Source organism: Ambystoma mexicanum, chromosome 6q, assembly GCF_040938575.1.
Source record: "Ambystoma mexicanum isolate Mex_15411 chromosome 6q, UKY_AmexF1_1, whole genome shotgun sequence".
NCBI classification, from domain to species: Eukaryota; Metazoa; Chordata; class Amphibia; order Caudata; family Ambystomatidae; genus Ambystoma; species Ambystoma mexicanum.
In genome coordinates this window covers 1,630,849,198-1,630,872,033 of record NC_090937.1, presented here as the reverse complement: position 1 = coordinate 1,630,872,033, position 22,836 = coordinate 1,630,849,198, and the positions used below count along the sequence as shown (strand labels likewise).

General features: G+C 49.3%; 11 non-coding genes across 11 annotated transcripts; all 11 read right to left on the bottom strand.

Annotated features, from left to right (window-relative positions):
* Positions 1–737: 737 nt before the first annotated feature.
* Positions 738–809, bottom strand: TRNAG-UCC (transfer RNA glycine (anticodon UCC)). Its single transcript has one exon. It is a non-coding gene; the product is annotated as a tRNA-Gly (tRNA).
* Positions 810–1,801: 992 nt separating this feature from the next.
* On the bottom strand, positions 1,802–1,873 carry TRNAG-UCC (transfer RNA glycine (anticodon UCC)). The gene has a single exon. It is a non-coding gene; the product is annotated as a tRNA-Gly (tRNA).
* A 2,980-nt stretch (positions 1,874–4,853) lies between these two features.
* TRNAG-UCC (transfer RNA glycine (anticodon UCC)) lies at positions 4,854–4,925 on the bottom strand. The gene has a single exon. It is a non-coding gene; the product is annotated as a tRNA-Gly (tRNA).
* A 454-nt stretch (positions 4,926–5,379) lies between these two features.
* On the bottom strand, positions 5,380–5,451 carry TRNAG-UCC (transfer RNA glycine (anticodon UCC)). Its single transcript has one exon. It is a non-coding gene; the product is annotated as a tRNA-Gly (tRNA).
* A 992-nt stretch (positions 5,452–6,443) lies between these two features.
* TRNAG-UCC (transfer RNA glycine (anticodon UCC)) lies at positions 6,444–6,515 on the bottom strand. Its single transcript has one exon. It is a non-coding gene; the product is annotated as a tRNA-Gly (tRNA).
* A 2,980-nt stretch (positions 6,516–9,495) lies between these two features.
* Positions 9,496–9,567, bottom strand: TRNAG-UCC (transfer RNA glycine (anticodon UCC)). The gene has a single exon. It is a non-coding gene; the product is annotated as a tRNA-Gly (tRNA).
* Positions 9,568–10,021: 454 nt separating this feature from the next.
* Positions 10,022–10,093, bottom strand: TRNAG-UCC (transfer RNA glycine (anticodon UCC)). The gene has a single exon. It is a non-coding gene; the product is annotated as a tRNA-Gly (tRNA).
* A 4,564-nt stretch (positions 10,094–14,657) lies between these two features.
* On the bottom strand, positions 14,658–14,729 carry TRNAG-UCC (transfer RNA glycine (anticodon UCC)). Its single transcript has one exon. It is a non-coding gene; the product is annotated as a tRNA-Gly (tRNA).
* A 2,442-nt stretch (positions 14,730–17,171) lies between these two features.
* On the bottom strand, positions 17,172–17,243 carry TRNAG-UCC (transfer RNA glycine (anticodon UCC)). Its single transcript has one exon. It is a non-coding gene; the product is annotated as a tRNA-Gly (tRNA).
* A 992-nt stretch (positions 17,244–18,235) lies between these two features.
* TRNAG-UCC (transfer RNA glycine (anticodon UCC)) lies at positions 18,236–18,307 on the bottom strand. Its single transcript has one exon. It is a non-coding gene; the product is annotated as a tRNA-Gly (tRNA).
* Positions 18,308–22,544: 4,237 nt separating this feature from the next.
* Positions 22,545–22,616, bottom strand: TRNAG-UCC (transfer RNA glycine (anticodon UCC)). Its single transcript has one exon. It is a non-coding gene; the product is annotated as a tRNA-Gly (tRNA).
* Positions 22,617–22,836: the final 220 nt, after the last annotated feature.

Sequence of the window (22,836 nt, the reverse complement as noted above, 5' to 3'; positions counted from 1 at the left end):
GACAACCCTAGACCCAGTTTCGAGTGAAGCGGGCAGTAGGCCTTACAAAGCCAAACAACCTGCAACCACGCACTCCCATCCCATGGCCTTTTGCAGACAGGCCTCATTTCTCTAGCTCACACCCTAACTGCCAACACCCCTTCCCCTTCTCTCTCTGTCTCTCTCTCTCTGTCTCTCTCTCTCATTCTCTCTCTCTCGCAAATAGATACTTTACTTCCCAGGTGCAACAAAACAAGCCTTCTCGAGCTGGCAGATATGGGAAGGAAGGAAGGAAGGGCCAGTTTGGAAACTCAACTCAATTACCATAAATCCCCTGCTAAGGGTTATGGGAGTGAGGAATGAAGGAACTTTGCTTCAGGGAAAGGGCTGCTGCTGCTTCAGCATGTGAGGAGCGCAGCCACACGTTTCACCTTCTTCAGTATGTTGGTTTACAGGATGAGAGAGATCCTGAAACCTCACTCTAATAGGCTGAGGTGCTGTGCTCGGTGGCCTGCTGGGACCGTTGCCCGTCAGGGCAAGGCGAATAGGCCTTTGTCAGGCCTTCGTCAGGGCTTTGTCGGGGAGGGGCCAGGAGCCCTGCTCGCTTCAATCCCCTCACCGATAGACAGTTGCAGAAACTAGGATGCAAGAACCTTTCCTGGATGGGGTTTTGATTTTCGCGAAAAGTGTGTCAGCTTTGCTTTCAGCATGAGTCTGATTTCCCAAAAATGCATTTTGAACAATTTAAAGATTTGATCTGCGTTGGCCGGGAATCGAACCCGGGTCAACTGCTTGGAAGGCAGCTATGCTCACCACTATACCACCAACGCCTGCCTGTCTGGGCTATGTGATGGAGCGCCCCTCAGAAATAAGAATAAGTCATTGGCTGGGAATGAAAAAAGCTTGCGTTTGACCCAGAAGCAGTTCGCATCATGAGGTCTTGCCGGTCAGCCCAACATTTCCCCGGGACCCCTTAAAAAAGGAGCTTGGTTTTAAGTTTGGTTTGATTGAACAGTACATTTTGTTGGCTGGGCTGGGACCCTCTCCTATTTAGCGCAAGAGTGGAACGAGGCAGCAAGTTCAAGGAATGACATTGCATCCAGGCACTTACAGCTCTTTGTTCCCTAATGCCATGACACAAAAACATAATTTGAAAAAACTTAGCAGAGGATGGTTTCGATCCATCGACCTCTGGGTTATGGGCCCAGCACGCTTCCGCTGCGCCACTCTGCTGGTTGGAGAACAAGAGCTTTTCTGGGCTTTTACAGCCTACAAACCGACAACCCTAGACCCAGTTTCGAGTGAAGCGGGCAGTAGGCCTTACAAAGCCAAACAACCTGTAACCACGCACTCCCATCCCATGGCCTTTTGCAGACAGGCCTCATTTCTCTAGAATAAGAATAAGAATAAGAATAAGTCATTGGCTGGGAATGAAAAAAGCTTGCGTTTGACGCAGAAGCAGTTCGCATCATGAGGTCTTGCCGGTCAGCCCAACATTTCCCCGGGACCCCTTAAAAAAGGAGCTTGGTTTTAAGTTTGGTTTGATTGAACAGTACATTTTGTTGGCTGGGCTGGGACCCTCTCCTATTTAGCGCAAGAGTGGAACGAGGCAGCAAGTTCAAGGAATGACATTGCATTTTGTCGGGGAGGGGCCAGGAGCCCTGCTCGCTTCAATCCCCTCACCGATAGACAGTTGCAGAAACTAGGATGCAAGAACTTTTCCTGGATGGGGTTTTGATTTTCACGAAAAGTGTGTCAGCTTTGCTTTCAGCATGAGTCTGATTTCCAAAAAATGCATTTTGAACAATTTAAAGATTTGATCTGCGTTGGCCGGGAATCGAACCCGGGTCAACTGCTTGGAAGGCAGCTATGCTCACCACTATACCACCAACGCCTCCCTGTCTGGGCTATCTGATGGAGCGCCCCTTAGAAATAAGAATAAGTCATTGGCTGGGAATGAAAAAAGCTTGCGATTGACGCAGAAGCAGTTCGCATCATGAGGTCTTGCCGGTCAGCCCAACATTTCCCCGGGACCCCTTAAAAAAGGAGCTTGGTTTTAAGTTTGGTTTGATTGAACAGTACATTTTGTTGGCTGGGCTGGGACCCTCTCCTATTTAGCGCAAGAGTGGAACGAGGCAGCAAGTTCAAGGAATGACATTGCATCCAGGCACTTACAGCTCTTTGTGCCCTAATGCCATGACACAAAAACATAATTTGAAAAAACTTAGCGGAGGATGGTTTCGATCCATCGACCGCTGGGTTATGGGCCCAGCACGCTTCCGCTGCGCCACTCTGCTGGTTGGAGAACAAGAGATTTTCTGGGCTTTTACAGCCTACAAACCGACAACCCTAGACCCAGTTTCGAGTGAAGCGGGCAGTAGGCCTTACAAAGCCAAACAACCTGCAACCACGCACTCCCATCCCATGGCCTTTTGCAGACAGGCCTCATTTCTCTAGCTCACACCCTAACTGCCAACACCCCTTCCCCTTCTCTCTCTGTCTCTCTCTCTCTGTCTCTCTCTCTCATTCTCTCTCTCTCGCAAATAGATACTTTACTTCCCAGGTGCAACAAAACAAGCCTTCTCGAGCTGGCAGATATGGGAAGGAAGGAAGGAAGGGCCAGTTTGGAAACTCAACTCAATTACCATAAATCCCCTGCTAAGGGTTATGGGAGTGAGGAATGAAGGAACTTTGCTTCAGGGAAAGGGCTGCTGCTGCTTCAGCATGTGAGGAGCGCAGCCACACGTTTCACCTTCCTCAGTATGTTGGTTTACAGGATGAGAGAGATCCTGAAACCTCACTCTAATAGGCTGAGGTGCTGTGCTCGGTGGCCTGCTGGGACCGTTGCCCGTCAGGGCAAGGCGAATAGGCCTTTGTCAGGCCTTCGTCAGGGCTTTGTCGGGGAGGGGCCAGGAGCCCTGCTCGCTTCAATCCCCTCACCGATAGACAGTTGCAGAAACTAGGATGCAAGAACCTTTCCTGGATGGGGTTTTGATTTTCACGAAAAGTGTGTCAGCTTTGCTTTCAGCATGAGTCTGATTTCCAAAAAATGCATTTTGAACAATTTAAAGATTTGATCTGCGTTGGCCGGGAATCAAACCCGGGTCAACTGCTTGGAAGGCAGCTATGCTCACCACTATACCACCAACGCCTGCCTGTCTGGGCTATCTGATGGAGCGTCCCTTAGAAATAAGAATAAGTCATTGGCTGGGAATGAAAAAAGCTTGCGTTTGACCCAGAAGCAGTTCGCATCATGAGGTCTTGCCGGTCAGCCCAACATTTCCCCGGGACCCCTTAAAAAAGGAGCTTGGTTTTAAGTTTGGTTTGATTGAACAGTACATTTTGTTGGCTGGGCTGGGACCCTCTCCTATTTAGCGCAAGAGTGGAACGAGGCAGCAAGTTCAAGGAATGACATTGCATCCAGGCACTTACAGCTCTTTGTGCCCTAATGCCATGACACAAAAACATAATTTGAAAAAACTTAGCAGAGGATGGTTTCGATCCATCGACCTCTGGGTTATGGGCCCAGCACGCTTCCGCTGCGCCACTCTGCTGGTTGGAGAACAAGAGCTTTTCTGGGCTTTTACAGCCTACAAACCGACAACCCTAGACCCAGTTTCGAGTGAAGCGGGCAGTAGGCCTTACAAAGCCAAACAACCTGTAACCACGCACTCCCATCCCATGGCCTTTTGCAGACAGGCCTCATTTCTCTAGAATAAGAATAAGAATAAGAATAAGTCATTGGCTGGGAATGAAAAAAGCTTGCGTTTGACGCAGAAGCAGTTCGCATCATGAGGTCTTGCCGGTCAGCCCAACATTTCCCCGGGACCCCTTAAAAAAGGAGCTTGGTTTTAAGTTTGGTTTGATTGAACAGTACATTTTGTTGGCTGGGCTGGGACCCTCTCCTATTTAGCGCAAGAGTGGAACGAGGCAGCAAGTTCAAGGAATGACATTGCATCCAGGCACTTACAGCTCTTTGTGCCCTAATGCCATGACACAAAAACATAATTTGAAAAAAGTTAGCAGAGGATGGTTTCGATCCATCGACCTCTGGGTTATGGGCCCAGCACGCTTCCGCTGCGCCACTCTGCTGGCTGGAGAACAAAAGCTTTTCTGGGCTTTTACAGCCTACAAACCGACAACCCTAGACCCAGTTTCGAGTGAAGCGGGCAGTAGGCCTTACAAAGCCAAACAAACTGCAACCACGCACTCCCATCCCATGGCCTTTTGCAGACAGGCCTCATTTCTCTAGCTCACACCCTAACTGCCAACACCCCTTCCCCTTCTCTCTCTGTCTCTCTCTCTCTGTCTCTCTCTCTCATTCTCTCTCTCTCGCAAGTAGATACTTTACTTCCCAGGTGCAACAAAACAAGCCTTCTCGAGCTGGCAGATATGTGAAGGAAGGAAGGAAGGGCCAGTTTGGAAACTCAACTCAATTACCATAAATCCCCTGCTAAGGGTTATGGGGGGGAGGAATGAAGGAACTTTGCTTCAGGGAAAGGGCTGCTGCTGCTTCAGCATGTGAGGAGCGCAGCCACACGTTTCACCTTCCTCAGTATGTTGGTTTACAGGATGAGAGAGATCCTGAAACCTCACTCTAATAGGCTGAGGTGCTGTGCTCGGTGGCCTGCTGGGACCTTTGCCCGTCAGGGCAAGGCGAATAGGCCTTTGTCAGGCCTTCGTCAGGGCTTTGTCGGGGAGGGGCCAGGAGCCCTGCTCGCTTCAATCCCCTCACCGATAGACAGTTGCAGAAACTAGGATGCAAGAACCTTTCCTGGATGGGGTTTTGATTTTCGCGAAAAGTGTGTCAGCTTTGCTTTCAGCATGAGTCTGATTTCCCAAAAATGCATTTTGAACAATTTAAAGATTTGATCTGCGTTGGCCGGGAATCGAACCCGGGTCAACTGCTTGGAAGGCAGCTATGCTCACCACTATACCACCAACGCCTGCCTGTCTGGGCTATGTGATGGAGCGCCCCTCAGAAATAAGAATAAGTCATTGGCTGGGAATGAAAAAAGCTTGCGTTTGACCCAGAAGCAGTTCGCATCATGAGGTCTTGCCGGTCAGCCCAACATTTCCCCGGGACCCCTTAAAAAAGGAGCTTGGTTTTAAGTTTGGTTTGATTGAACAGTACATTTTGTTGGCTGGGCTGGGACCCTCTCCTATTTAGCGCAAGAGTGGAACGAGGCAGCAAGTTCAAGGAATGACATTGCATTTTGTTGGGGAGGGGCCAGGAGCCCTGCTCGCTTCAATCCCCTCACCGATAGACAGTTGCAGAAACTAGGATGCAAGAACCTTTCCTGGATGGGGTTTTGATTTTCACGAAAAGTGTGTCAGCTTTGCTTTCAGCATGAGTCTGATTTCCAAAAAATGCATTTTGAACAATTTAAAGATTTGATCTGCGTTGGCCGGGAATCGAACCCGGGTCAACTGCTTGGAAGGCAGCTATGCTCACCACTATACCACCAACGCCTGCCTGTCTGGGCTATGTGATGGAGCGCCCCTCAGAAATAAGAATAAGTCATTGGCTGGGAATGAAAAAAGCTTGCGTTTGACCCAGAAGCAGTTCGCATCATGAGGTCTTGCCGGTCAGCCCAACATTTCCCCGGGACCCCTTAAAAAAGGAGCTTGGTTTTAAGTTTGGTTTGATTGAACAGTACATTTTGTTGGCTGGGCTGGGACCCTCTCCTATTTAGCGCAAGAGTGGAACGAGGCAGCAAGTTCAAGGAATGACATTGCATCCAGGCACTTACAGCTCTTTGTTCCCTAATGCCATGACACAAAAACATAATTTGAAAAAACTTAGCAGAGGATGGTTTCGATCCATCGACCTCTGGGTTATGGGCCCAGCACGCTTCCGCTGCGCCACTCTGCTGGTTGGAGAACAAGAGCTTTTCTGGGCTTTTACAGCCTACAAACCGACAACCCTAGACCCAGTTTCGAGTGAAGCGGGCAGTAGGCCTTACAAAGCCAAACAACCTGTAACCACGCACTCCCATCCCATGGCCTTTTGCAGACAGGCCTCATTTCTCTAGAATAAGAATAAGAATAAGAATAAGTCATTGGCTGGGAATGAAAAAAGCTTGCGTTTGACGCAGAAGCAGTTCGCATCATGAGGTCTTGCCGGTCAGCCCAACATTTCCCCGGGACCCCTTAAAAAAGGAGCTTGGTTTTAAGTTTGGTTTGATTGAACAGTACATTTTGTTGGCTGGGCTGGGACCCTCTCCTATTTAGCGCAAGAGTGGAACGAGGCAGCAAGTTCAAGGAATGACATTGCATTTTGTCGGGGAGGGGCCAGGAGCCCTGCTCGCTTCAATCCCCTCACCGATAGACAGTTGCAGAAACTAGGATGCAAGAACTTTTCCTGGATGGGGTTTTGATTTTCACGAAAAGTGTGTCAGCTTTGCTTTCAGCATGAGTCTGATTTCCAAAAAATGCATTTTGAACAATTTAAAGATTTGATCTGCGTTGGCCGGGAATCGAACCCGGGTCAACTGCTTGGAAGGCAGCTATGCTCACCACTATACCACCAACGCCTCCCTGTCTGGGCTATCTGATGGAGCGCCCCTTAGAAATAAGAATAAGTCATTGGCTGGGAATGAAAAAAGCTTGCGATTGACGCAGAAGCAGTTCGCATCATGAGGTCTTGCCGGTCAGCCCAACATTTCCCCGGGACCCCTTAAAAAAGGAGCTTGGTTTTAAGTTTGGTTTGATTGAACAGTACATTTTGTTGGCTGGGCTGGGACCCTCTCCTATTTAGCGCAAGAGTGGAACGAGGCAGCAAGTTCAAGGAATGACATTGCATCCAGGCACTTACAGCTCTTTGTGCCCTAATGCCATGACACAAAAACATAATTTGAAAAAACTTAGCGGAGGATGGTTTCGATCCATCGACCGCTGGGTTATGGGCCCAGCACGCTTCCGCTGCGCCACTCTGCTGGTTGGAGAACAAGAGATTTTCTGGGCTTTTACAGCCTACAAACCGACAACCCTAGACCCAGTTTCGAGTGAAGCGGGCAGTAGGCCTTACAAAGCCAAACAACCTGCAACCACGCACTCCCATCCCATGGCCTTTTGCAGACAGGCCTCATTTCTCTAGCTCACACCCTAACTGCCAACACCCCTTCCCCTTCTCTCTCTGTCTCTCTCTCTCTGTCTCTCTCTCTCATTCTCTCTCTCTCGCAAATAGATACTTTACTTCCCAGGTGCAACAAAACAAGCCTTCTCGAGCTGGCAGATATGGGAAGGAAGGAAGGAAGGGCCAGTTTGGAAACTCAACTCAATTACCATAAATCCCCTGCTAAGGGTTATGGGAGTGAGGAATGAAGGAACTTTGCTTCAGGGAAAGGGCTGCTGCTGCTTCAGCATGTGAGGAGCGCAGCCACACGTTTCACCTTCCTCAGTATGTTGGTTTACAGGATGAGAGAGATCCTGAAACCTCACTCTAATAGGCTGAGGTGCTGTGCTCGGTGGCCTGCTGGGACCGTTGCCCGTCAGGGCAAGGCGAATAGGCCTTTGTCAGGCCTTCGTCAGGGCTTTGTCGGGGAGGGGCCAGGAGCCCTGCTCGCTTCAATCCCCTCACCGATAGACAGTTGCAGAAACTAGGATGCAAGAACCTTTCCTGGATGGGGTTTTGATTTTCACGAAAAGTGTGTCAGCTTTGCTTTCAGCATGAGTCTGATTTCCAAAAAATGCATTTTGAACAATTTAAAGATTTGATCTGCGTTGGCCGGGAATCAAACCCGGGTCAACTGCTTGGAAGGCAGCTATGCTCACCACTATACCACCAACGCCTGCCTGTCTGGGCTATCTGATGGAGCGTCCCTTAGAAATAAGAATAAGTCATTGGCTGGGAATGAAAAAAGCTTGCGTTTGACCCAGAAGCAGTTCGCATCATGAGGTCTTGCCGGTCAGCCCAACATTTCCCCGGGACCCCTTAAAAAAGGAGCTTGGTTTTAAGTTTGGTTTGATTGAACAGTACATTTTGTTGGCTGGGCTGGGACCCTCTCCTATTTAGCGCAAGAGTGGAACGAGGCAGCAAGTTCAAGGAATGACATTCCATCCAGGCACTTACAGCTCTTTGTGCCCTAATGCCATGACACAAAAACATAATTTGAAAAAACTTAGCAGAGGATGGTTTCGATCCATCGACCTCTGGGTTATGGGCCCAGCACGCTTCCGCTGCGCCACTCTGCTGGTTGGAGAACAAGAGCTTTTCTGGGCTTTTACAGCCTACAAACCGACAACCCTAGACCCAGTTTCGAGTGAAGCGGGCAGTAGGCCTTACAAAGCCAAACAACCTGTAACCACGCACTCCCATCCCATGGCCTTTTGCAGACAGGCCTCATTTCTCTAGAATAAGAATAAGAATAAGAATAAGTCATTGGCTGGGAATGAAAAAAGCTTGCGTTTGACGCAGAAGCAGTTCGCATCATGAGGTCTTGCCGGTCAGCCCAACATTTCCCCGGGACCCCTTAAAAAAGGAGCTTGGTTTTAAGTTTGGTTTGATTGAACAGTACATTTTGTTGGCTGGGCTGGGACCCTCTCCTATTTAGCGCAAGAGTGGAACGAGGCAGCAAGTTCAAGGAATGACATTGCATCCAGGCACTTACAGCTCTTTGTGCCCTAATGCCATGACACAAAAACATAATTTGAAAAAAGTTAGCAGAGGATGGTTTCGATCCATCGACCTCTGGGTTATGGGCCCAGCACGCTTCCGCTGCGCCACTCTGCTGGCTGGAGAACAAAAGCTTTTCTGGGCTTTTACAGCCTACAAACCGACAACCCTAGACCCAGTTTCGAGTGAAGCGGGCAGTAGGCCTTACAAAGCCAAACAAACTGCAACCACGCACTCCCATCCCATGGCCTTTTGCAGACAGGCCTCATTTCTCTAGCTCACACCCTAACTGCCAACACCCCTTCCCCTTCTCTCTCTGTCTCTCTCTCTCTGTCTCTCTCTCTCATTCTCTCTCTCTCGCAAGTAGATACTTTACTTCCCAGGTGCAACAAAACAAGCCTTCTCGAGCTGGCAGATATGTGAAGGAAGGAAGGAAGGGCCAGTTTGGAAACTCAACTCAATTACCATAAATCCCCTGCTAAGGGTTATGGGGGGGAGGAATGAAGGAACTTTGCTTCAGGGAAAGGGCTGCTGCTGCTTCAGCATGTGAGGAGCGCAGCCACACGTTTCACCTTCCTCAGTATGTTGGTTTACAGGATGAGAGAGATCCTGAAACCTCACTCTAATAGGCTGAGGTGCTGTGCTCGGTGGCCTGCTGGGACCTTTGCCCGTCAGGGCAAGGCGAATAGGCCTTTGTCAGGCCTTCGTCAGGGCTTTGTCGGGGAGGGGCCAGGAGCCCTGCTCGCTTCAATCCCCTCACCGATAGACAGTTGCAGAAACTAGGATGCAAGAACCTTTCCTGGATGGGGTTTTGATTTTCGCGAAAAGTGTGTCAGCTTTGCTTTCAGCATGAGTCTGATTTCCCAAAAATGCATTTTGAACAATTTAAAGATTTGATCTGCGTTGGCCGGGAATCGAACCCGGGTCAACTGCTTGGAAGGCAGCTATGCTCACCACTATACCACCAACGCCTGCCTGTCTGGGCTATGTGATGGAGCGCCCCTCAGAAATAAGAATAAGTCATTGGCTGGGAATGAAAAAAGCTTGCGTTTGACCCAGAAGCAGTTCGCATCATGAGGTCTTGCCGGTCAGCCCAACATTTCCCCGGGACCCCTTAAAAAAGGAGCTTGGTTTTAAGTTTGGTTTGATTGAACAGTACATTTTGTTTGCTGGGCTGGGACCCTCTCCTATTTAGCGCAAGAGTGGAACGAGGCAGCAAGTTCAAGGAATGACATTGCATTTTGTTGGGGAGGGGCCAGGAGCCCTGCTCGCTTCAATCCCCTCACCGATAGACAGTTGCAGAAACTAGGATGCAAGAACCTTTCCTGGATGGGGTTTTGATTTTCACGAAAAGTGTGTCAGCTTTGCTTTCAGCATGAGTCTGATTTCCAAAAAATGCATTTTGAACAATTTAAAGATTTGATCTGCGTTGGCCGGGAATCGAACCCGGGTCAACTGCTTGGAAGGCAGCTATGCTCACCACTATACCACCAACGCCTCCCTGTCTGGGCTATCTGATGGAGCGCCCCTTAGAAATAAGAATAAGTCATTGGCTGGGAATGAAAAAAGCTTGCGATTGACGCAGAAGCAGTTCGCATCATGAGGTCTTGCCGGTCAGCCCAACATTTCCCCGGGACCCCTTAAAAAAGGAGCTTGGTTTTAAGTTTGGTTTGATTGAACAGTACATTTTGTTGGCTGGGCTGGGACCCTCTCCTATTTAGCGCAAGAGTGGAACGAGGCAGCAAGTTCAAGGAATGACATTGCATCCAGGCACTTACAGCTCTTTGTGCCCTAATGCCATGACACAAAAACATAATTTGAAAAAACTTAGCAGAGGATGGTTTCGATCCATCGACCGCTGGGTTATGGGCCCAGCACGCTTCCGCTGCGCCACTCTGCTGGTTGGAGAACAAGAGCTTTTCTGGGCTTTTACAGCCTACAAACAGACAACCCTAGACCCAGTTTCGAGTGAAGCGGGCAGTAGGCCTTACAAAGCCAAACAACCTGCAACCACGCACTCCCATCCCATGGCCTTTTGCAGACAGGCCTCATTTCTCTAGCTCACACCCTAACTGCCAACACCCCTTCCCCTTCTCTCTCTGTCTCTCTCTCTCTGTCTCTCTCTCTCATTCTCTCTCTCTCGCAAATAGATACTTTACTTCCCAGGTGCAACAAAACAAGCCTTCTCGAGCTGGCAGATATGGGAAGGAAGGAAGGAAGGGCAAGTTTGGAAACTCAACTCAATTACCATAAATCCCCTGCTAAGGGTTATGGGAGTGAGGAATGAAGGAACTTTGCTTCAGGGAAAGGGCTGCTGCTGCTTCAGCATGTGAGGAGCGCAGCCACACGTTTCACCTTCCTCAGTATGTTGGTTTACAGGATGAGAGAGATCCTGAAACCTCACTCTAATAGGCTGAGGTGCTGTGCTCGGTGGCCTGCTGGGACCTTTGCCCGTCAGGGCAAGGCGAATAGGCCTTTGTCAGGCCTTCGTCAGGGCTTTGTCGGGGAGGGGCCAGGAGCCCTGCTCGCTTCAATCCCCTCACCGATAGACAGTTGCAGAAACTAGGATGCAAGAACCTTTCCTGGATGGGGTTTTGATTTTCGCGAAAAGTGTGTCAGCTTTGCTTTCAGCATGAGTCTGATTTCCCAAAAATGCATTTTGAACAATTTAAAGATTTGATCTGCGTTGGCCGGGAATCGAACCCGGGTTAACTGCTTGGAAGGCAGCTATGCTCACCACTATACCACCAACGCCTGCCTGTCTGGGCTATGTGATGGAGCGCCCCTTAGAAATAAGAATAAGTCATTGGCTGGGAATGAAAAAAGCTTGCATTTGACCCAGAAGCAGTTCGCATCATGAGGTCTTGCCGGTCAGCCCAACATTTCCCCGGGACCCCTTAAAAAAGGAGCTTGGTTTTAAGTTTGGTTTGATTGAACAGTACATTTTGTTGGCTGGGCTGGGACCCTCTCCTATTTAGCGCAAGAGTGGAACGAGGCAGCAAGTTCAAGGAATGACATTGCATCCAGGCACTTACAGCTCTTTGTGCCCTAATGCCATGACACAAAAACATAATTTGAAAAAACTTAGCAGAGGATGGTTTCGATCCATCGACCTCTGGGCTATGGGTCCAGCACGCTTCCTCTGCGCCACTCTGCTGGTTGGAGAACAAGAGCTTTTCTGGGCTTTTACAGCCAACAAACAGACAACCCTAGACCCAGTTTCGAGTGAAGCGGGCAGTAGGCCTTACAAAGCCAAACAACCTGTAACCACGCACTCCCATCCCATGGCCTTTTGCAGACAGGCCTCATTTCTCTAGAATAAGAATAAGAATAAGTCATTGGCTGGGAATGAAAAAAGCTTGCGTTTGACGCAGAAGCAGTTCGCATCATGAGGTCTTGCCGGTCAGCCCAACATTTCCCCGGGACCCCCCAAAAAAGGAGCTTGGTTTTAAGTTTGGTTTGATTGAACAGTACATTTTGTTGGCTGGGCTGGGACCCTCTCCTATTTAGCGTAAGAGTGGAACGAGGCAGCAAGTTCAAGGAATGACATTGCATTTTGTCGGGGAGGGGCCAGGAGCCCTGCTCGCTTCAATCCCCTCACCGATAGACAGTTGCAGAAACTAGGATGCAAGAACCTTTCCTGGATGGGGTTTTGATTTTCACGAAAAGTGTGTCAGCTTTGCTTTCAGCATGAGTCTGATTTCCAAAAAATGCATTTTGAACAATTTAAAGATTTGATCTGCGTTGGCCGGGAATCGAACCCTGGTCAACTGCTTGGAAGGCAGCTATGCTCACCACTATACCACCAACGCCTCCCTGTCTGGGCTATCTGATGGAGCGCCCCTTAGAAATAAGAATAAGTCATTGGCTGGGAATGAAAAAAGCTTGCGATTGACGCAGAAGCAGTTCGCATCATGAGGTCTTGCCGGTCAGCCCAACATTTCCCCGGGACCCCTTAAAAAAGGAGCTTGGTTTTAAGTTTGGTTTGATTGAACAGTACATTTTGTTGGCTGGGCTGGGACCCTCTCCTATTTAGCGCAAGAGTGGAACGAGGCAGCAAGTTCAAGGAATGACATTGCATCCAGGCACTTACAGCTCTTTGTGCCCTAATGCCATGACACAAAAACATAATTTGAAAAAACTTAGCAGAGGATGGTTTCGATCCATCGACCGCTGGGTTATGGGCCCAGCACGCTTCCGCTGCGCCACTCTGCTGGTTGGAGCACAAGAGATTTTCTGGGCTTTTACAGCCTACAAACCGACAACCCTAGACCCAGTTTCGAGTGAAGCGGGCAGTAGGCCTTACAAAGCCAAACAACCTGCAACCACGCACTCCCATCCCATGGCCTTTTGCAGACAGGCCTCATTTCTCTAGCTCACACCCTAACTGCCAACACCCCTTCCCCTTCTCTCTCTGTCTCTCTCTCTCTGTCTCTCTCTCTCATTCTCTCTCTCTCGCAAATAGATACTTTACTTCCCAGGTGCAACAAAACAAGCCTTCTCGAGCTGGCAGATATGGGAAGGAAGGAAGGAAGGGCCAGTTTGGAAACTCAACTCAATTACCATAAATCCCCTGCTAAGGGTTATGGGAGTGAGGAATGAAGGAACTTTGCTTCAGGGAAAGGGCTGCTGCTGCTTCAGCATGTGAGGAGCGCAGCCACACGTTTCACCTTCCTCAGTATGTTGGTTTACAGGATGAGAGAGATCCTGAAACCTCACTCTAATAGGCTGAGGTGCTGTGCTAGGTAGCCTGCTGGGACCGTTGCCCGTCAGGGCAAGGCGAATAGGCCTTTGTCAGGCCTTCGTCAGGGCTTTGTCGGGGAGGGGCCAGGAGCCCTGCTCGCTTCAATCCCCTCACCGATAGACAGTTGCAGAAACTAGGATGCAAGAACCTTTCCTGGATGGGGTTTTGATTTTCGCGAAAAGTGTGTCAGCTTTGCTTTCAGCATGAGTCTGATTTCCCAAAAATGCATTTTGAACAATTTAAAGATTTGATCTGCGTTGGCCGGGAATCGAACCCGGGTTAACTGCTTGGAAGGCAGCTATGCTCACCACTATACCACCAACGCCTGCCTGTCTGGGCTATGTGATGGAGCGCCCCTTAGAAATAAGAATAAGTCATTGGCTGGGAATGAAAAAAGCTTGCATTTGACCCAGAAGCAGTTCGCATCATGAGGTCTTGCCGGTCAGCCCAACATTTCCCCGGGACCCCTTAAAAAAGGAGCTTGGTTTTAAGTTTGGTTTGATTGAACAGTACATTTTGTTGGCTGGGCTGGGACCCTCTCCTATTTAGCGCAAGAGTGGAACGAGGCAGCAAGTTCAAGGAATGACATTGCATCCAGGCACTTACAGCTCTTTGTGCCCTAATGCCATGACACAAAAACATAATTTGAAAAAACTTAGCAGAGGATGGTTTCGATCCATCGACCTCTGGGCTATGGGTCCAGCACGCTTCCTCTGCGCCACTCTGCTGGTTGGAGAACAAGAGCTTTTCTGGGCTTTTACAGCCAACAAACAGACAACCCTAGACCCAGTTTCGAGTGAAGCGGGCAGTAGGCCTTACAAAGCCAAACAACCTGTAACCACGCACTCCCATCCCATGGCCTTTTGCAGACAGGCCTCATTTCTCTAGAATAAGAATAAGAATAAGAATAAGTCATTGGCTGGGAATGAAAAAAGCTTGCGTTTGACGCAGAAGCAGTTCGCATCATGAGGTCTTGCCGGTCAGCCCAACATTTCCCCGGGACCCCTTAAAAAAGGAGCTTGGTTTTAAGTTTGGTTTGATTGAACAGTACATTTTGTTGGCTGGGCTGGGACCCTCTCCTATTTAGCGCAAGAGTGGAACGAGGCAGCAAGTTCAAGGAATGACATTGCATTTTGTCGGGGAGGGGCCAGGAGCCCTGCTCGCTTCAATCCCCTCACCGATAGACAGTTGCAGAAACTAGGATGCAAGAACCTTTCCTGGATGGGGTTTTGATTTTCACGAAAAGTGTGTCAGCTTTGCTTTCAGCATGAGTCTGATTTCCAAAAAATGCATTTTGAACAATTTAAAGATTTGATCTGCGTTGGCCGGGAATCGAACCCGGGTCAACTGCTTGGAAGGCAGCTATGCTCACCACTATACCACCAACGCCTCCCTGTCTGGGCTATCTGATGGAGCGCCCCTTAGAAATAAGAATAAGTCATTGGCTGGGAATGAAAAAAGCTTGCGATTGACGCAGAAGCAGTTCGCATCATGAGGTCTTGCCGGTCAGCCCAACATTTCCCCGGGACCCCTTAAAAAAGGAGCTTGGTTTTAAGTTTGGTTTGATTGAACAGTACATTTTGTTGGCTGGGCTGGGACCCTCTCCTATTTAGCGCAAGAGTGGAACGAGGCAGCAAGTTCAAGGAATGACATTGCATCCAGGCACTTACAGCTCTTTGTGCCCTAATGCCATGACACAAAAACATAATTTGAAAAAACTTAGCAGAGGATGGTTTCGATCCATCGACCGCTGGGTTATGGGCCCAGCACGCTTCCGCTGCGCCACTCTGCTGGTTGGAGAACAAGAGATTTTCTGGGCTTTTACAGCCTACAAACCGACAACCCTAGACCCAGTTTCGAGTGAAGCGGGCAGTAGGCCTTACAAAGCCAAACAACCTGCAACCACGCACTCCCATCCCATGGCCTTTTGCAGACAGGCCTCATTTCTCTAGCTCACACCCTAACTGCCAACACCCCTTCCCCTTCTCTCTCTGTCTCTCTCTCTCTGTCTCTCTCTCTCATTCTCTCTCTCTCGCAAATAGATACTTTACTTCCCAGGTGCAACAAAACAAGCCTTCTCGAGCTGGCAGATATGGGAAGGAAGGAAGGAAGGGCCAGTTTGGAAACTCAACTCAATTACCATAAATCCCCTGCTAAGGGTTATGGGAGTGAGGAATGAAGGAACTTTGCTTCAGGGAAAGGGCTGCTGCTGCTTCAGCATATGAGGAGCGCAGCCACACGTTTCACCTTCCTCAGTATGTTGGTTTACAGGATGAGAGAGATCCTGAAACCTCACTCTAATAGGCTGAGGTGCTGTGCTCGGTGGCCTGCTGGGACCGTTGCCCGTCAGGGCAAGGCGAATAGGCCTTTGTCAGGCCTTCGTCAGGGCTTTGTCGGGGAGGGGCCAGGAGCCCTGCTCGCTTCAATCCCCTCACCGATAGACAGTTGCAGAAACTAGGATGCAAGAACCTTTCCTGGATGGGGTTTTGATTTTCACGAAAAGTGTGTCAGCTTTGCTTTCAGCATGAGTCTGATTTCCAAAAAATGCATTTTGAACAATTTAAAGATTTGATCTGCGTTGGCCGGGAATCAAACCCGGGTCAACTGCTTGGAAGGCAGCTATGCTCACCACTATACCACCAACGCCTGCCTGTCTGGGCTATCTGATGGAGCGTCCCTTAGAAATAAGAATAAGTCATTGGCTGGGAATGAAAAAAGCTTGCGTTTGACGCAGAAGCAGTTCGCATCATGAGGTCTTGCCGGTCAGCCCAACATTTCCCCGGGACCCCTTAAAAAAGGAGCTTGGTTTTAAGTTTGGTTTGATTGAACAGTACATTTTGTTGGCTGGGCTGGGACCCTCTCCTATTTAGCGCAAGAGTGGAACGAGGCAGCAAGTTCAAGGAATGACATTGCATCCAGGCACTTACAGCTCTTTGTGCCCTAATGCCATGACACAAAAACATAATTTGAAAAAAGTTAGCAGAGGATGGTTTCGATCCATCGACCTCTTGGTTAAGGGCCCAGCACGCTTCCGCTGCGCCACTCTGCTGGTTGGAGAACAAAAGCTTTTCTGGGCTTTTACAGCCTACAAACCGACAACCCTAGACCCAGTTTCGAGTGAAGCGGGCAGTAGGCCTTACAAAGCCAAACAAACTGCAACCACGCACTCCCATCCCATGGCCTTTTGCAGACAGGCCTCATTTCTCTAGCTCACACCCTAACTGCCAACACCCCTTCCCCTTCTCTCTCTGTCTCTCTCTCTCTGTCTCTCTCTCTCATTCTCTCTCTCTCGCAAGTAGATACTTTACTTCCCAGGTGCAACAAAACAAGCCTTCTCGAGCTGGCAGATATGTGAAGGAAGGAAGGAAGGGCCAGTTTGGAAACTCAACTCAATTACCATAAATCCCCTGCTAAGGGTTATGGGGGGGAGGAATGAAGGAACTTTGCTTCAGGGAAAGGGCTGCTGCTGCTTCAGCATGTGAGGAGCGCAGCCACACGTTTCACCTTCCTCAGTATGTTGGTTTACAGGATGAGAGAGATCCTGAAACCTCACTCTAATAGGCTGAGGTGCTGTGCTCGGTGGCCTGCTGGGACCTTTGCCCGTCAGGGCAAGGCGAATAGGCCTTTGTCAGGCCTTCGTCAGGGCTTTGTCGGGGAGGGGCCAGGAGCCCTGCTCGCTTCAATCCCCTCACCGATAGACAGTTGCAGAAACTAGGATGCAAGAACCTTTCCTGGATGGGGTTTTGATTTTCGCTAAAAGTGTGTCAGCTTTGCTTTCAGCATGAGTCTGATTTCCCAAAAATGCATTTTGAACAATTTAAAGATTTGATCTGCGTTGGCCGGGAATCGAACCCGGGTCAACTGCTTGGAAGGCAGCTATGCTCACCACTATACCACCAACGCCTGCCTGTCTGGGCTATGTGATGGAGCGCCCCTCAGAAATAAGAATAAGTCATTGGCTGGGAATGAAAAAAGCTTGCGTTTGACCCAGAAGCAGTTCGCATCATGAGGTCTTGCCGGTCAGCCCAACATTTCCCCGGGACCCCTTAAAAAAGGAGCTTGGTTTTAAGTTTGGTTTGATTGAACAGTACATTTTGTTGGCTGGGCTGGGACCCTCTCCTATTTAGCGCAAGAGTGGAACGAGGCAGCAAGTTCAAGGAATGACATTGCATCCAGGCACTTACAGCTCTTTGTTCCCTAATGCCATGACACAAAAACATAATTTGAAAAAACTTAGCAGAGGATGGTTTCGATCCATCGACCTCTGGGTTATGGGCCCAGCACGCTTCCGCTGCGCCACTCTGCTGGTTGGAGAACAAGAGCTTTTCTGGGCTTTTACAGCCTACAAACCGACAACCCTAGACCCAGTTTCGAGTGAAGCGGGCAGTAGGCCTTACAAAGCCAAACAACCTGTAACCACGCACTCCCATCCCATGGCCTTTTGCAGACAGGCCTCATTTCTCTAGAATAAGAATAAGAATAAGAATAAGTCATTGGCTGGGAATGAAAAAAGCTTGCGTTTGACGCAGAAGCAGTTCGCATCATGAGGTCTTGCCGGTCAGCCCAACATTTCCCCGGGACCCCTTAAAAAAGGAGCTTGGTTTTAAGTTTGGTTTGATTGAACAGTACATTTTGTTGGCTGGGCTGGGACCCTCTCCTATTTAGCGCAAGAGTGGAACGAGGCAGCAAGTTCAAGGAATGACATTGCATTTTGTCGGGGAGGGGCCAGGAGCCCTGCTCGCTTCAATCCCCTCACCGACAGACAGTTGCAGAAACTAGGATGCAAGAACCTTTCCTGGATGGGGTTTTGATTTTCACGAAAAGTGTGTCAGCTTTGCTTTCAGCATGAGTCTGATTTCCAAAAAATGCATTTTGAACAATTTAAAGATTTGATCTGCGTTGGCCGGGAATCGAACCCGGGTCAACTGCTTGGAAGGCAGCTATGCTCACCACTATACCACCAACGCCTCCCTGTCTGGGCTATCTGATGGAGCGCCCCTTAGAAATAAGAATAAGTCATTGGCTGGGAATGAAAAAAGCTTGCGATTGACGCAGAAGCAGTTCGCATCATGAGGTCTTGCCGGTCAGCCCAACATTTCCCCGGGACCCCTTAAAAAAGGAGCTTGGTTTTAAGTTTGGTTTGATTGAACAGTACATTTTGTTGGCTGGGCTGGGACCCTCTCCTATTTAGCGCAAGAGTGGAACGAGGCAGCAAGTTCAAGGAATGACATTGCATCCAGGCACTTACAGCTCTTTGTGCCCTAATGCCATGACACAAAAACATAATTTGAAAAAACTTAGCAGAGGATGGTTTCGATCCATCGACCGCTGGGTTATGGGCCCAGCACGCTTCCGCTGCGCCACTCTGCTGGTTGGAGAACAAGAGATTTTCTGGGCTTTTACAGCCTACAAACCGACAACCCTAGACCCAGTTTCGAGTGAAGCGGGCAGTAGGCCTTACAAAGCCAAACAACCTGCAACCACGCACTCCCATCCCATGGCCTTTTGCAGACAGGCCTCATTTCTCTAGCTCACACCCTAACTGCCAACACCCCTTCCCCTTCTCTCTCTGTCTCTCTCTCTCTGTCTCTCTCTCTCATTCTCTCTCTCTCGCAAATAGATACTTTACTTCCCAGGTGCAACAAAACAAGCCTTCTCGAGCTGGCAGATATGGGAAGGAAGGAAGGAAGGGCCAGTTTGGAAACTCAACTCAATTACCATAAATCCCCTGCTAAGGGTTATGGGAGTGAGGAATGAAGGAACTTTGCTTCAGGGAAAGGGCTGCTGCTGCTTCAGCATATGAGGAGCGCAGCCACACGTTTCACCTTCCTCAGTATGTTGGTTTACAGGATGAGAGAGATCCTGAAACCTCACTCTAATAGGCTGAGGTGCTGTGCTCGGTGGCCTGCTGGGACCGTTGCCCGTCAGGGCAAGGCGAATAGGCCTTTGTCAGGCCTTCGTCAGGGCTTTGTCGGGGAGGGGCCAGGAGCCCTGCTCGCTTCAATCCCCTCACCGATAGACAGTTGCAGAAACTAGGATGCAAGAACCTTTCCTGGATGGGGTTTTGATTTTCACGAAAAGTGTGTCAGCTTTGCTTTCAGCATGAGTCTGATTTCCAAAAAATGCATTTTGAACAATTTAAAGATTTGATCTGCGTTGGCCGGGAATCAAACCCGGGTCAACTGCTTGGAAGGCAGCTATGCTCACCACTATACCACCAACGCCTGCCTGTCTGGGCTATCTGATGGAGCGTCCCTTAGAAATAAGAATAAGTCATTGGCTGGGAATGAAAAAAGCTTGCGTTTGACGCAGAAGCAGTTCGCATCATGAGGTCTTGCCGGTCAGCCCAACATTTCCCCGGGACCCCTTAAAAAAGGAGCTTGGTTTTAAGTTTGGTTTGATTGAACAGTACATTTTGTTGGCTGGGCTGGGACCCTCTCCTATTTAGCGCAAGAGTGGAACGAGGCAGCAAGTTCAAGGAATGACATTGCATCCAGGCACTTACAGCTCTTTGTGCCCTAATGCCATGACACAAAAACATAATTTGAAAAAAGTTAGCAGAGGATGGTTTCGATCCATCGACCTCTGGGTTATGGGACCAGCACGCTTCCGCTGCGCCACTCTGCTGGTTGGAGAATAAAAGCTTTTCTGGGCTTTTACAGCCTACAAACCGACAACCCTAGACCCATTTTCGAGTGAAGCGGGCAGTAGGCCTTACAAAGCCAAACAACCTGCAACCACGCACTCCCATCCCATGGCCTTTTGCAGACAGGCCTCATTTCTCTAGCTCACACCCTAACTGCCAACACCCCTTCCCCTTCTCTCTCTGTCTCTCTCTCTCTGTCTCTCTCTCTCATTCTCTCTCTCTCGCAAATAGATACTTTACTTCCCAGGTGCAACAAAACAAGCCTTCTCGAGCTGGCAGATATGGGAAGGAAGGAAGGAAGGGCCAGTTTGGAAACTCAACTCAATTACCATAAATCCCCTGCTAAGGGTTATGGGAGTGAGGAATGAAGGAACTTTGCTTCAGGGAAAGGGCTGCTGCTGCTTCAGCATGTGAGGAGCGCAGCCACACGTTTCACCTTCTTCAGTATGTTGGTTTACAGGATGAGAGAGATCCTGAAACCTCACTCTAATAGGCTGAGGTGCTGTGCTCGGTGGCCTGCTGGGACCAAGGCCCGTCAGGGCAAGGCGAATAGGCCTTTGTCAGGCCTTCGTCAGGGCTTTGTCGGGGAGGGGCCAGGAGCCCTGCTCGCTTCAATCCCCTCACCGATAGACAGTTGCAGAAACTAGGATGCAAGAACCTTTCCTGGATGGGGTTTTGATTTTCGCGAAAAGTGTGTCAGCTTTGCTTTCAGCATGAGTCTGATTTCCCAAAAATGCATTTTGAACAATTTAAAGATTTGATCTGCGTTGGCCGGGAATCGAACCCGGGTTAACTGCTTGGAAGGCAGCTATGCTCACCACTATACCACCAACGCCTGCCTGTCTGGGCTATGTGATGGAGCGCCCCTTAGAAATAAGAATAAGTCATTGGCTGGGAATGAAAAAAGCTTGCATTTGACCCAGAAGCAGTTCGCATCATGAGGTCTTGCCGGTCAGCCCAACATTTCCCCGGGACCCCTTAAAAAAGGAGCTTGGTTTTAAGTTTGGTTTGATTGAACAGTACATTTTGTTGGCTGGGCTGGGACCCTCTCCTATTTAGCGCAAGAGTGGAACGAGGCAGCAAGTTCAAGGAATGACATTGCATCCAGGCACTTACAGCTCTTTGTGCCCTAATGCCATGACACAAAAACATAATTTGAAAAAACTTAGCAGAGGATGGTTTCGATCCATCGACCTCTGGGCTATGGGTCCAGCACGCTTCCTCTGCGCCACTCTGCTGGTTGGAGAACAAGAGCTTTTCTGGGCTTTTACAGCCAACAAACAGACAACCCTAGACCCAGTTTCGAGTGAAGCGGGCAGTAGGTCTTACAAAGCCAAACAACCTGTAACCACGCACTCCCATCCCATGGCCTTTTGCAGACAGGCCTCATTTCTCTAGAATAAGAATAAGAATAAGAATAAGTCATTGGCTGGGAATGAAAAAAGCTTGCGTTTGACGCAGAAGCAGTTCGCATCATGAGGTCTTGCCGGTCAGCCCAACATTTCCCCGGGACCCCTTAAAAAAGGAGCTTGGTTTTAAGTTTGGTTTGATTGAACAGTACATTTTGTTGGCTGGGCTGGGACCCTCTCCTATTTAGCGCAAGAGTGGAACGAGGCAGCAAGTTCAAGGAATGACATTGCATCCAGGCACTTACAGCTCTTTGTGCCCTAATGCCATGACACAAAAACATAATTTGAAAAAAGTTAGCAGAGGATGGTTTCGATCCATCGACCTCTGGGTTATGGGCCCAGCACGCTTCCGCTGCGCCACTCTGCTGGTTGGAGAATAAAAGCTTTTCTGGGCTTTTACAGCCTACAAACCGACAACCCTAGACCCATTTTCGAGTGAAGCGGGCAGTAGGCCTTACAAAGCCAAACAACCTGCAACCACGCACTCCCATCCCATGGCCTTTTGCAGACAGGCCTCATTTCTCTAGCTCACACCCTAACTGCCAACACCCCTTCCCCTTCTCTCTCTGTCTCTCTCTCTCTGTCTCTCTCTCTCATTCTCTCTCTCTCGCAAATAGATACTTTACTTCCCAGGTGCAACAAAACAAGCCTTCTCGAGCTGGCAGATATGGGAAGGAAGGAAGGAAGGGCCAGTTTGGAAACTCAACTCAATTACCATAAATCCCCTGCTAAGGGTTATGGGAGGGAGGAATGAAGGAACTTTGCTTCAGGGAAAGGGCTGCTGCTGCTTCAGCATGTGAGGAGCGCAGCCACACGTTTCACCTTCTTCAGTATGTTGGTTTACAGGATGAGAGAGATCCTGAAACCTCACTCTAATAGGCTGAGGTGCTGTGCTCGGTGGCCTGCTGGGACCAAGGCCCGTCAGGGCAAGGCGAATAGGCCTTTGTCAGGCCTTCGTCAGGGCTTTGTCGGGGAGGGGCCAGGAGCCCTGCTCGCTTCAATCCCCTCACCGATAGACAGTTGCAGAAACTAGGATGCAAGAACCTTTCCTGGATGGGGTTTTGATTTTCACGAAAAGTGTGTCAGCTTTGCTTTCAGCATGAGTCTGATTTCCAAAAAATGCATTTTGAACAATTTAAAGATTTGATCTGCGTTGGCCGGGAATCGAACCCGGGTCAACTGCTTGGAAGGCAGCTATGCTCACCACTATACCACCAACGCCTGCCTGTATGGGCTATCTGATGGAGCGGCCTTTAGAAATAAGAATAAGTCATTGGCTGGGAATGAAAAAAGCTTGCGTTTGACGCAGAAGCAGTTCGCATCATGAGGTCTTGCCGGTCAGCCCAACATTTCCCCGGGACCCCTTAAAAAAGGAGCTTGGTTTTAAGTTTGGTTTGATTGAACAGTGCATTTTGTTGGCTGGGCTGGGACCCTCTCCTAT